The sequence below is a fragment of the Aphis gossypii genome, chromosome 2 (genome assembly GCF_020184175.1).
Source record: "Aphis gossypii isolate Hap1 chromosome 2, ASM2018417v2, whole genome shotgun sequence".
Classification (NCBI taxonomy): domain Eukaryota; kingdom Metazoa; phylum Arthropoda; class Insecta; order Hemiptera; family Aphididae; genus Aphis; species Aphis gossypii.
Window position 1 is genome coordinate 57,777,727 of NC_065531.1, and position 14,454 is coordinate 57,792,180.

General features: G+C 23.2%; 1 protein-coding gene and 1 long non-coding RNA gene across 2 annotated transcripts in view; both read right to left on the reverse strand.

The window, feature by feature from the left end:
• LOC114125075 (zwei Ig domain protein zig-8-like) overlaps nucleotides 1-14,454 on the reverse strand; it is a 242,055-nt gene that overhangs the window by 117,634 nt on the left and 109,967 nt on the right. The gene's annotated exons all lie outside the window — the stretch shown is intronic.
• LOC126549621 (uncharacterized) lies at nucleotides 7,367-10,616 on the reverse strand. Its single transcript, XR_007603722.1, has 3 exons — nucleotides 9,203-10,616; nucleotides 8,787-8,846; nucleotides 7,367-8,721 (listed from the first exon to the last, which is right to left on the reverse strand). It is a non-coding gene; the product is annotated as an uncharacterized LOC126549621 (long non-coding RNA).

A 14,454-nucleotide genomic window follows, 5' to 3' on the forward strand; every position in this document is an offset into this window, starting at 1 on the left:
TCACATGATTATATATTTATCATTAATTTTTATAAGTAAACAAAATGTGACACACATAGCTGACAAATTCAATTAACTGACTATGTAATAACATATTTATCAGCCTTAAATTTTACATTCTGTACAGAGTAATTTAATTTGTAAAAGTGATAACCTACACCAGTACACATACCTTTATACTTATATTATATAAACTTATACATTATACAAATCAATTTACTAATTTCTATTGTTTCTTATACCTACAAAAGAATATGGATATCATTTAATAACATTTAATTTAACAATGTTTAAAATTATATTTAAAATACTTACCTACGTAAGGTAAGTAGTAAAGTATCTATCAATTCAATTTTAATTTTTTAATTTTCCATTTATTCAAGTGTATAAAATACTAGATACTATACTATACCATAACTTGTGACACTGTACTTATGGTTTTATAGCCATAATATTATTGTTTTTAAATGCCTTATTCAGAAGTATAAATATTGTATATCGGTTTGATTAGAAGCAGCGTTCAAGTATTTCATCCCAGTTAAACTTTCTCGAAAAATGTTTTAGAATTTTCATTTTTATTTTGTTTATATTACAAATTATTAAAATAATTAACAATAATAATTTTAATTTGAGGTAACAAAATGACTTTTGTGATTTAAACTTATAATAAAATCTTAGAATGTTATTTTAGTTATTGCATTTTACGATTTTGATTTAATGAATTTTGATTTGAATTTATTTTAAAACTAAATACATCCATATCAATTATTATCTCGTGAAAAACTCTATTTGTAACCTGCATTAGTTTTAGTTGAATTAAGTATGGCTAGATTTAGTAAATATAAAATAACTAAATAAATTGAATTGAATTACCTAGTGTATTAGTTCACAAGTTATATGCTTCTAGCAACTTAACTATCATGCCCACACTATACGTTTTAGTAAATAAACCCATATAAATCAATAGCGTGTTTCCTTTTAAAGGTAACATGCAATATTTCAGTCCAGTAATCTTGGATTAATTTGGGATTTTTGAATGAGATAGAAAATACAGAAATAAACATTTTTTGATGTTTTTTAAATTTTTAGTTTCAAAATTGTGTGCAATATCGCTTGATTTTTTTTTAATAGCAATAAGATTTTTTTTTATAGTATTCGGTATTATGATTTTTCAAATTGTTGTACTTTTTTTTTTTCAATGATTTGAATTAAAACATAAGCTGGTTATTATTCAAACAATTTTGGTTTTAGAGACATGTTCAAAAAGCCAAAATTACTTAAAAATATTTGTTTTTCCAAATTTAGTATTGAAAATAACTACCTATTGCTATTAAAAAATGGATATTTAGGCAATTCTTCATAAGTACACTTAAGAACTAAACATTTTAAATATAATTGCATGTAAATCAAATATTTAATGATTTAATTTAAATTATTATTCTATATACCTCGTTGATTGCTTGTTGAATTTACATTTATTCAGATTAATACTTGCGACATAATATTGATTATACTGAATTTTATCATCGAAAATATCTTACCCAGTTTTAAAGAACTTGGTGAACAATAACTATTCTTTTATTTCTATTCTAGTAATTTATTCAAAATTAATCATATAATATTGAAAAAATATGTTTATTTAAGTTTATTTAATATTAGAATATATCTATAATATATATACTAGATTAACTAAGTAATACATTTTTGTCTATACATTAATTAAAATTATAAAAAATATGAAATAATTCATCAACTCGGTACATTTTACTATGTTTTAATTATATTTATATGTGTATATATATATATATTATACATATTGAGGATCAATGGTTCAATGATACAGTACCAAATATTAATTTATTAAAATAGATTATAACTAATACGCAACAGCAATTAATCATCATTATGATTATTTTGGTGAGTAATTCTTCGTAAAAAAAATAACACAAATTTATTAAAATAATAACTATATTTTTTTTATAAAATGAATATACTCGTTAGTTATATAAATATTGTTTAGATATATTGTATTTAAAAAAAAAATAACATTTTCTAAGTGATTATATTAAATGAATTACGGTCCGTCATTTGGGGCTGAAAATGAACTTAATGGGCACTACAGATATCTGTGTGAAGTGCACTAAACTGTAACTCAACTCTTTTTGTCATTTCTACGTGAATTCTTGTGTGGTCGAAAAAATGTACGTGCGCCAAACAAAACACTCAAGTGCTGTTACAAAGGATTACAATTTTCTCAAGAAACCGCTTCGTCCATCTAATCTAGACAATTTCGTTTGATTGCAAACATTTTTTTTTTTTTTTTTGTATTAAGTAACAGTTATTTAAACAGTTTTAACATAATACTTTTTTCTATCTATTATTTTATTATCAACTAATCAATTTATGTATTATATAATATATATAATAATATAATGTTATAAGTAGGTACCTCAATACTATAGTATTGACCACCTAAGTTATATAAAAATAGATTTTTCTGCTACTCTTTGGTTTTTTTCGCTTTTTTCACTAATTTGTGGAATTATTTATATTGTAAAATTAATATTTTTCTTATATGTTATTTCTGTATTACTTACTAATAAATCAAAGTTACAAATATTAGAAAATTAATTTGTAGTTGAGAGTTAATGAAGTATTCTTAGGGCTTAAATTTTAAAATTTAATACTAGATATTTTGTAACTAATTTATATTATAATAAGAAAGTCTAAAAAATGTTTTATAAGTATATACTATAATATATATATATATACAAAATGCATAAACATTCTTAATTCAAATTCAGATCAAATTGTTTATTTTAACGAAGAATAACGACTTTAATTAATCTGTTGTATAATTTAAAAATATAACTCGTAGATACTTTTTAACGTATATTTTTATATTGTGTATACTGTATACATAATGACATTTTTAAATAAAATGTTTTCGGCAAGAAATAATTCAATCTGTCGTACCTATTACGAATATTAAAACGAATTACTTTAATAGCAATATAAGTAAAACTATAGAACGTACTTAGTATTACAGATGGTTTTCGCTTAGAATCGTTTATCGTTAGCAATTATTTATCACTGAATTCAAATTGAACTCATACATTACGGCGGCTTATTTCTTGATGACAATGTACGCTCGAAATCTATTGTACAGCGGAGCGGTTACTTATTATTTTATTTTTTTTTACTTTTAAATTTTATATTTTAAGAAGAAAGAAAAATAACTTTTTACCTAAACCATATTATCTTACATTGTTCTTTATTAACTTTTTAAGTTAAAATAAAAATAGAAATTTTGCTCGGCTCGGATATAAATATACAACAAAGAATATTTAATCTTAACATATTAATTTGTGAAAATAAAAAAAAACAAAATGCACATTGTTCTAATAATCATTGATTATTACCTATTTAAAGTTAAATTGGAGAAACGACTGAAACTACCTATACTTCAATTTTTTTTAACTACAAATTAAAAATATATAATTTTCCTCCATTTACAATAGTAATTATATATATTTTAATTATAAAACAAATTAATAGAATTTATTAATTTATAATCATGATAATTTTATAATATGTTTTTACATAATATATTATACAAAACATGTCTTTTCGTTAATTCATAATAATATGTTATTCTTACAAACAAATACGCACTAGATACTTGGTAAAGCAGTTAATTTCAAGGAAAAACTTTCAATTAAAACCATTGCACTGATAATTTTAAAATTTTAAAATAATAAATAATATTATTATACACAATTATTGTATAAGTGATTAGAGACGTCCAGTATCTATAATATGTTTATTATTCATATTATATAATATACAAAATACTTTTACATAGTAGATACATTGTGTATACAACTTTTATTCAGAGAAAGATTGTTTGGAATAAATATCAAAGAGAAAATTACTTAAAAAAATAAATATGTTTTAAAATAAAAGTTTGCAATTATTTAAGGAAGAAATTGAATTTATAATAAACGAATTTTCTACACACACTATTCTGATTTGAAAGATTTAACAACAAACTTTTAAATTTAAGAGGAAATTCATATTTAAAACAACTAAACAATTTGTTATTTTACGAGTAACATAAATATTTATCTTATTATATTTTGAAAACTGCGAGTTACAAATTAACATTAACATAGTAAACATTTAACAAATCGCACTTTATTTAAATATTGTAAGTGTAGAATGAAGTAACAGTTTTTTTTTCGCTGAACAAATTATCCTCATTACTACCAAAACTACTTTGATCCAATAAAAGGTGATTGTAATAATAACTTAAAATTATACTGAATGATTACCTATGTCATGATGATAATATAAGTTTGGTTATTATAAACTTTTACCGTATTAAATAATAATTAATAACTCATTAATCCATGTGTTACTTTATATTGAATTAGATTACAAATTATAAAATTATTTAATTATCAGACAATGAGTGAAATATATATTATTTTACAATAAGGAAAAATTTAAATACCTCAAAAAATGTTGGGTCATTCTATAAATAAATAATTAATCACATATTTAAAAAAAGTATAACGATTTAAAAAAGTTTCACAATATACCATGGATTATTGTTAATTTTCAAGTGTAAAATAAATGAGCCTATCTATCTGCCAATCATAATTTTAAGCCTGTTTTTCTAGTCATCATATAACTGTATACTATTTAGTATGACAATTAGCTTGGTTATTGTATTCACGAGTGTTTGTATAATTGTTTCAACACTCCAATGTTCCATACATCATGTCATAAACAGTGAACTATTAAATTAGTTTTGTAATTACAAAAGTAATATTTTGTTTTGTTTTTTTTTTTTTTGTGTGTGTGAGTGTTATAATAGAATCTTTTTGAAGAGCGTTAAGTTTTATATAACTTAAAACTTACCACTTATTTTGTTGTTGTTATAGAATTTCTTATAACAGTATGTGGGTTAGGTTTGGTTATCATTCAAACTTTAAATACATAATTTTTTTATATACTTAAGATTTTGCTTAAGAAAATAGGAAAATTTATTTTTTGGGTTTTAGGAAATTATCCAAGGCGATTCGTATAACATAAAAGTAAAAAAGTATAATTATTATATGCATTAATATATTCCACAGCTTATATTATTGATAACTTAATAACTTTATATTTTTCTTTTCATAATATATTACGATGTATAATACTACAGTGTATATTACATTATTCTAATTATAACGAAGTATGTATTATTTAGCATATAATTAAATTTTCGTACAATTATTAATTTCTGCTACTTAATATCAAATAAAAATATTTAATTTTATGTTAAATGAACCATAAACATTTTTTGTGGAAATATTTTTATACCAAAACTAAAAATATTGTAAAAAATGTTTTCGTCCATTTCCAATTTTAGAACAAGATTATAATAATAATTTGATTAATTGTGTTATATGATAGTATATTAAAATATGTTCCCCAAACTATGAAATAAATTTCATTAAATGAAAATTATTAAATTATTCATTATTAATATTCATGATTTAATCCAATTAAAAATTATAAAATATATTATATCTAGGAGTATATGTAAAGTAAATACGAGTAGATACTGATATAAATTTACAGTAACACACAATCATTTTTGAGTAAACACTGTAAAAATAAAATGAATTCTAATAAAATATTTGAAAAGCTTTTATTTAGTCCATTAAATAAAATATTTAAATGTAATACTTTTGGTAAAATTATTTATCTTAATGGATGGATTATAGCTCATTTTAAAGTAGATAATGTATAATATTTTTCAAGTATAAGATTGAGTTGAGATTTTCAAAGATCACTTTATATTTTTCTTTAGAACAATTAAACTAAACTTATTCAAACAAATTTAATAAATTTAACTTTTTTTTATTATGTACCACAAAAAAAAAATAAGTTTATTATCATGTTATTATACAACACGTCAAATAATATGCGGTAAAATAGAGTTTTAAAAATTTAATTTAATATTCACAATATATATATATTATATATTCATCAATTTAAACAATATCAAGTATATATGTATAAATTTGTGTGGGATATGCTACAAATAGCTTATCAAGCTGTATAAGATAGGAACAAGAGACTAAAATTAACACATAACTCTATGCAAGTTAAATAACATAATGAAAATGCTTTGTTATAAATCAAATCCAGATTAATGAATTCTATTTTAGTATGTCAAAGGTGATTATAGATAATTAGTTGTATAATAATATATTTAAATAGTATAATAATAAAAATTATTTTTCTTACCATTATAGATCTAATTAAATTTATGTATTGGTGAATTTCATGATATTAAGAGAACCTCTTAGCTTCTAAACAATATAAATGGCTCCCCCGCATGGCGTAAAAGAAAATTAAGAGCACATTAACGTTGGAAGCGTAGGAAAACAACTACGGTTCATTAAGCTCTGGCATCAATTTTGCTCAAAGATAGAACTCCCTTGGCGATGTATTTCGCTTTAAAACACAGAGACACATGAATATACCAAAACATTTCTGTACAATAAAGTCCTTAGGAAACTTTATAGCGTTGTGACTTTAAAAAATGTAGTTGTACCTATTCTTTACGTAAGAACAAACTACAAACTAAATAATAAAAAAAAATTGTACATTCTTAGTTTTTTTTTTTTTAAATTTACTCGAATGTCTATAATATATATATATTTTATTAAATAATATGTACAGATTACATATGTTTTTGTAATATATGGTATTTAACATGTGTTTTGTACATTGTATAAAAATAAATTAAATTACAGAGTTATGCTCACACAACAAATGACAATCTTGGGTTATTTTTTTCACAATATTTAGGTGTCTTTCGTCAAACGCTGTATATCAAATATAAAATTATAATATAATATTTTTATGGATCAATCAATGTCAATGAAAATATTTTTATTCTTAAAAAAAAAATAGTGTTATATTTTTTACTACCAATAAATAATTAATTAAGAGGACGCTACAGAAATATATTTTGTTATCAAAGTTTCTCACACGCTTCAAAATAACATAATATAGATCCATAAAATCAAAACAATAGATGTTAAGAGATTGACCTACATAGCAAGGAAGATAATAATATAATTTCGAGTGGTTGTATTAATTTATTTTTAAATATTTAAAGGATAATATTTTCATGATTTAAATTTATTAAAAATGTATTACATGTAAAATATCAAAATGCAAGTATAGCTAAATATAAATGCTAATTGAATTAATTATCATACAAAAAACTAACCTTTTTAAAATTAACATTATTTTAACCTATTCAACAATGCATAGTTTCAATACTTATTATACGGTATTTCGATGTTATGTACGTAGGTTTATTATATTGGTTATAGTATAAATTACATAATCCATAAACATTATACACAAACTTACTAAGTATAATTTATTCAGACTTACTTCAAAAACTAATGATATAAACAATAATCGAATTATACTGCATAGATAAATTACAACACATTTTGTTAAAATTCATTATTTTATTTCGTCAGTAATTTATTTTATGTTTATTTCATGTACTCCTCATTACTTAAAAATTAATTTAATTATTTTAATTAAATATATAAGTATAAACTATAAGGTTCCTTGAATTTACATTACACATTTACATCACACTATTAAACTGTGATAGGTACTTAGAAGAGAAACTTCTCTTTCCCGTTAAAATCCCCTTAAACATAGTAAAACATAGTGAACGAAAAATCATTCTCATCTCCCAGCCAATAACGCTGTCATTATAGACAATATAAAAGAAAAGTTTTTCATCCATTTACCAGAAAACAACAGGTTATTCAACAGTTATATCATTTTGTAATTGAACATCAATGATGATTATATTAAGAACTTGGAATACACCAATGTTATACAATTTGAGATTACCTTTCAGGTAGGCATTATGTACTGAGTAAAACGTAAAATAAAACCAAAGAAAAATTTTGTAGCGTGTATTTCAAATACATAGTTATTAGTCATATAGAAATTATTATTTTAAAGAGATCATACGTGTACAAAGTTATATAAATGGAAATTTAAAAATACTCCTCAACAAACGAAACACCAAAATCCATAATATTATTCAATTTTTGCAAATATGTCTAAAACAATATTATATTTACAGGAAACCTATTTTAACTAACATATCTAATTAGAGGACACTTTTCAATAACGAACACATTTTCTGGTCACTGCACAGCCCCTTAAACAGAGAACTCTGAATAACAGATAACGACAGGTTTTAGCAGTCCAGTGGGTTTAAATAACTATAAATGATTAACAGCTATATCATGAAACACGATTTTATTGTATACATTATTTCTATATTTCTAATATACCCATTTATCTTTGTATGTAGTTTAGTGATTACCATAAAGTATATACAATCAATAAGTACAAACTTATGTGGACGATAATGACAAAAATACACATTGCACGAAAAGTGATAGCTAATTAACGTTACATATCTAACTTAAGTGTCATATTATTATGTCTCTTGTATAGTGGTTATCGAATTTCGATAGAAAATGCAAATTTGAAGGTTATTTTTTTCTTGTTAATGCGTTCTGTCATCCCCGTTTAAATTTACAGGTTGTAAAACTTATATTTTTTCAACCAAATGTGACTTCAACTTGTCAAACTTTTTTTCTCCAAATTCTAAAAAAAATCTAAACTCGTTGACAAATTTGTCTTTTAAAATACATAATTTCGTTTGTACATACCAAAAATATAGAATAACTAAACGTAATGGTTTTTGATACAGTAAGTTCTTTGTACTTCAACTGCATTAAAAAAAGAAAGTTATTAAAACTAGTTTCAACAGTAAGTCCAACAAATGCATTAGAACTATTCTTCAAAAAATGAATGCTTACAGACTAAAGGCTTATAATTAAAAATTGATTACATTATCAATGTTGGATTTGGGGACTTTGAGAATGAAGAATATTATGTAGAACAAGGTATCAGAAAATATTGTTTAACAATGAAATTCTACTGCCATTGGTTAGTAAACTTCAATAAAATGTTGAGTACATTTATTATTTATACATCTAAATAATAATAATAATTATCATATTACGTAGAAGTGCCCATTATTTATACACTTATTTAATTAATAACTAGGTACCAATTGTTTTACCTATTCGCTTCAGTGATGTCAGGATTTATTATTATTTGTGATGCATTTGTTATAACTATTAATGATATCCGTCTTCACCTTGCCAAAACATTAAAGGATATTGTAATGCATCTTATAATTTGTGGATTTCAGAAATAGTTTTTAAATCTTGATTACGTTTCTCTAATATTATATCACGATTATTGTATGTGTTTCCACTAATAATCACAGCTACTTCTTTTGATGTCGGTAAATTGTAACGACCTTCATGTTATCCTGCATGTAATTTATCTGCTGTAAGGATAATTTTATGTTCTTCTGAATACATTTTTTCCAATGAGTTTTTAAATATATTAATTAATACAATATGTTCATGCAAGACATTTTGTAATGAAGATACTATTTTTTTATTGGTTTTAGGAACAACCGTACATCGTCTCTGTACTTATAATTCATTATCGCCTAAAAAATATATTTTTAAAAAAGACGGATTATTATCAACTGAAAGTAAAGATCTTATTCTATGATATATTTGTCCTTCAATTCTAAATGTTGTGTTATATCCTATTTCTTTTTTTCTGTTTGATCCAAATGAAGTCATTTGAAAACATGAATATTATTCATGAATTCTTTTGAATCACAAATATTGTCAATTAAATATGATAATAATGGTTCAACTAGACTTTTTAAGACTTGTAGTTTAATTTTTCAATTTACACAACATAAACCAGTGTATTCATTCTTGTATTTTGAAGCTTTACAATAATAACATTCATTATCTATTTAACCAATTGAAATATTACTTTCTAATTCATAGTCAGTTTCTGAATTACAAAAAAATGCTTTCATTTTTAAAAATTGTTCTAACTTTGTTTTTCTTTGTTTGGTTCGTTCACTACTGTAAACTTTAGTGATACCAACATTAACATCATCATCATCATCATATTGAGATTCAGCTTTTTCTTCATCTATATTTTCCTTGTACTTTTAGTTTTTTATCGAAGAATATGATGATTTTCCAATAATTTTTCTTTTCACCATAATATTTCAATTATTTTATATTTAGCAACATAAAAAAAAACTTAACATATCTTTAAACAACAATAATAATAATAAATAGTTACCCATGGGAACCATTCAAAGTTTAATTCAAAAATCAGAAAAAAAATCTCAAAATCCCCGTTTTCACACCTAAATGTCGCATCCTGACTCGAATATATAATGGACGATACGTTCTTCTTCTCAACAAAAAAAAAATTATTAAAAAAAAAAAAAAAAATTGAATCAATCTAATATCTTTTGAGAAATATGGTCACCATGATCCCACATCATTTTAAATAAATGTTTATGTATACAAAATATTAATTTTTAGTTTATTGTCAAATTATAATGATACATTTATCTAAAACTTAAAAATGTAAAAATAAGAATGAAAAATCTATTAATTGTATATATGTAAACACTAACATCATACAAGCTTAATTATAATTAATAAATACATCACAATTTGTAAATAAACAAGTAAAATAAACAGATAAGTAAATAAGTTTTATTTTTTTTAGTTGTATTATTAAGTGTATTATTTGAATGAGAGAGTATTGGTCTTTAATGTATTTTTTATTTCAGAAAATACTATTTGGCGCTGCGATAGATATCCATAAGTTAATATTGCTGCATTTCTATAGATAGAATATTTCATATTTTTCCAGTATTTGTAGAGGAAATCACTGTTATTTACAGATTAACTTTATTTTTTTTTAAATTGTTTCTATATACATTTTTAAGATCCTTTTTTTAAAAATATACTTTAAGTTTTCACTTACTAATTTTAAATTGTATATACAAAACAATATGTAATTGTACAGCTTTACTGTTTCTTTATAAATATTAAAATTAACAAAACTTTCTTATATTAACCTAATTAATATAATATAATTTAAATTTTAAATGCTTGTTGAATAATCAAAAAATTAAAAAATTAAAAATAAATTGTTAAAAAAGAAAAACCTAAAATATGTTATAACTAAAGTAAAGTACAATTTAAAATTGATATAAAAACTTTTATACATTTTTAAATTTATTATTTGTCACATAATCTGTATTAGACGTAATATAACTTATAATTTTATTAACTTATTAACTTATTAGTAAGTTAAGGTAAAGTGAGTTGGAGAGATATTATTAGTGCCTTTTTAAAGAAACCATTTAGTGGAAATTTTATTTTTATTCAACTAACAATTAGCGGCATTAATCACAGCTTAAACGCAATACAAACTTATCTACTATGGTATTAGAAAGATGACAATTTGGTGGTTTTATAATATATTAATGATTTATTATGGAATGAACACGTTTATAAACGACTTAAAAGATGTTTTTTTACAGAGAAAATAAGTTTATAGATGTATTTACGAAGTGAATAGTTTTTAAACTCAAAATGGAGCTTTAGTGATCTTGTAGAAACATTTATTAAATTATAGTTGACTAAAGTAAAATTTGATTTTTTAGATTTGAAGTTAAACAAACGGGTAGTTTAAAATGATTGACGTATTTTCTTAGTGGGATCTTGTGTTGTTTTTAATTTAGAATTTTGTGTGGTACAATCTTTTTAGTTTTATAGGTGAGCTCTTTTACGGATTATGATACGTTTTGCTGATAAGATTTTTTTTTGATTTTAAGAAGAACAAGCATGCTGAATTGTCTCCATTAACACATATAAAATTGGACACAATATGTATTGATATGATTAGTAATATTTCTGATGTTGTATTATATTTCTTAAGTATATAACCAAAGCTATTTTTCACCAAAGTAGTCAAGTGAATATTTTTTTATCAATATTAAAGAATGCATTATATAAATATATATATTATAAATGGTATTGGGCATGGTGTCTTTTAAATAGTGTATTAAATACTCTAAAATTAAGAGAGGTGGACATTTTATTTATAAATGTTGTAGTTGACTTACAATTAAAACCATTCAGGCTAAAAGCTTTCTTAAAGTCCTTTAGATATCAAATGAACTATACGTTTACCATTCAAATAGGTAGATATAATTTACTATTTGGTGAATGTTTAGGTTGCTCAAGTGAATAAAATTTATATGTATATGATATAAACATTATAGTCGTCAGGTGATGATATTATGTTAATTATTGTCTAAAAATAGCCAGTCAATACAAAGTAGTAGTTTTTAGAAACTTGAATTACTCTATACATTTATATTAATTATTGTAGTACAGGGGTTGATGACTAAAACAGTTAGTATTTTATTCGTAGAAGTTGAATTTATAATATAATAATTAATATTTTTTTTGTCTTTGTCTTTTTCATTTTTTATAATTTAAATGTTAACGATTTTAATTGGGGATACAATTTGGTTAATATTTTATTGTTATATTATTATATTATATTTGAATTATATTTTTTTCCTACCGTCATTGCACTGATATCTAATATAGGTCAAAAGATAACCACGTGAACGATTCCTGAAGTTTATGAAAATATTGAACAATAGTTTATTTAATTAACTAATTAATTAAATTGCTCTTTATTTTGTATTTTGTTAGGTGCTCGAAGAAAGACCTTTCAATATATACAGAATTGGATTAATTAACATTAAAAGTAAAAGCTTTTAAAATTTAAAATAATGCCTAAATATAATAGCTTAGGAACCATGGAATAATAACGTGTGAATCATTTTGAGATCTATGCGCAAATGACTTTTATAGTTGTCAGGTTTCTGCTTATTTAATATTTTAGTAATTTTACGATAAAATATTAATAATTACTTAGATGCTTTATGAGATTAAACACACATCAATACTATGGTAATATGTATTTAACGTCCTTAAATTATGAATAATCATTATATATATATATATATATATTAATTAAATAATATATGCATTGAATAAATACATTACCTCTTTGTATTGCGATCATAAAAGTTGATGTAATGTAATTTAATTAATTCAAATAAGTATTCTTCAATAAAATTAAGAGTATTGAAATTGAAAAAAAAAAAAATCAGAAACACAAACGTACGTCGTACATATACGCTTTTGGTCGATTGAACAGTTCACAATGTTCGCATAAATACCGTTACTATTCAGAATAATAAAATTGAATAATATTGATTTTCCTTACATTTAGAGAGATGTATAGTAGCCTACCTTTTTGTATAAATAACCTTTGTCTCGTTTTTGTCGAACATATTGCAAACCTTAATGTGATCCCACAGATTACTAATTTTTGTTACACGATGAAAAAACAAATGGCCAATGACCCATTTCATACAGGGATGAACCCTGTTGTAAGCAAGTCATTGTTAATTATGAAACTGGAGTTCTAGGGGTGATGAGCGTACAGACCTTCTATTAGATTTTCAGGCAAACAACTGGGCCAAGGTTTGGTTTTCGGAAATTCGGGACTATGATTAATTACGTGGCCGGATATGGTTGGATCGTGTTCACCTGGGTTTGATGTCCATTTACTGTACGTGTTCTCCAATACAAAACACAATGAATACCTTTATTCGTATATGCTCGGCATTTAGGATCGTCATTGCACTAAACAGCTGATCCCTGTTCATCTAACGACCTGGTTTGTTGACTTACGATGGTCTGTGTCATATATTAAAATGATAACTTATCATTATTCCCGTTCAAACGTCACTTTCAGCACACATTTTACCTTATAATTACGTGTACGGGTGTACGTTATCAATTTTAGATAAATACAGAGTCCAAAATGACATGTATCTTACTGTGTAATTTAAATGTTCAACAACAAAGTGACTAAAGGTACCTAGTTAAAAAGATAAGAAACTAAATTTATCTAATAAGTTAAAACGGTAGTAGCTAAAACGTTTATAATATTATTTTCGCTAGACACTTCGTAGTTTGTGGTTAAGTGATTATCATTCTATTGACATATTATATTATTATATTACGTTGGACGAGCAGTGTTGTAAATTAAATTTAAATGACAATAATGGTATCATGTAGTTATGAATTAGTTTTAAAATACCTATGTAAATGTGAATAAAACAACGATATTTTATTAAATAAAATATAAAAATATGATTATGTCATACAAGTAACTATATGTTTTACTAACAATTATTTGTATTCATATTTTTTTTAATGCTTAATGTTATTTGTGCACAAATGGTAACTCTGTATTGAATTCAGCTGTTTAACAAAGATTAATGCATGCTCAGTATTATATTATTCATAATTACCTTCCCATTTAGTTAATAATTTATTC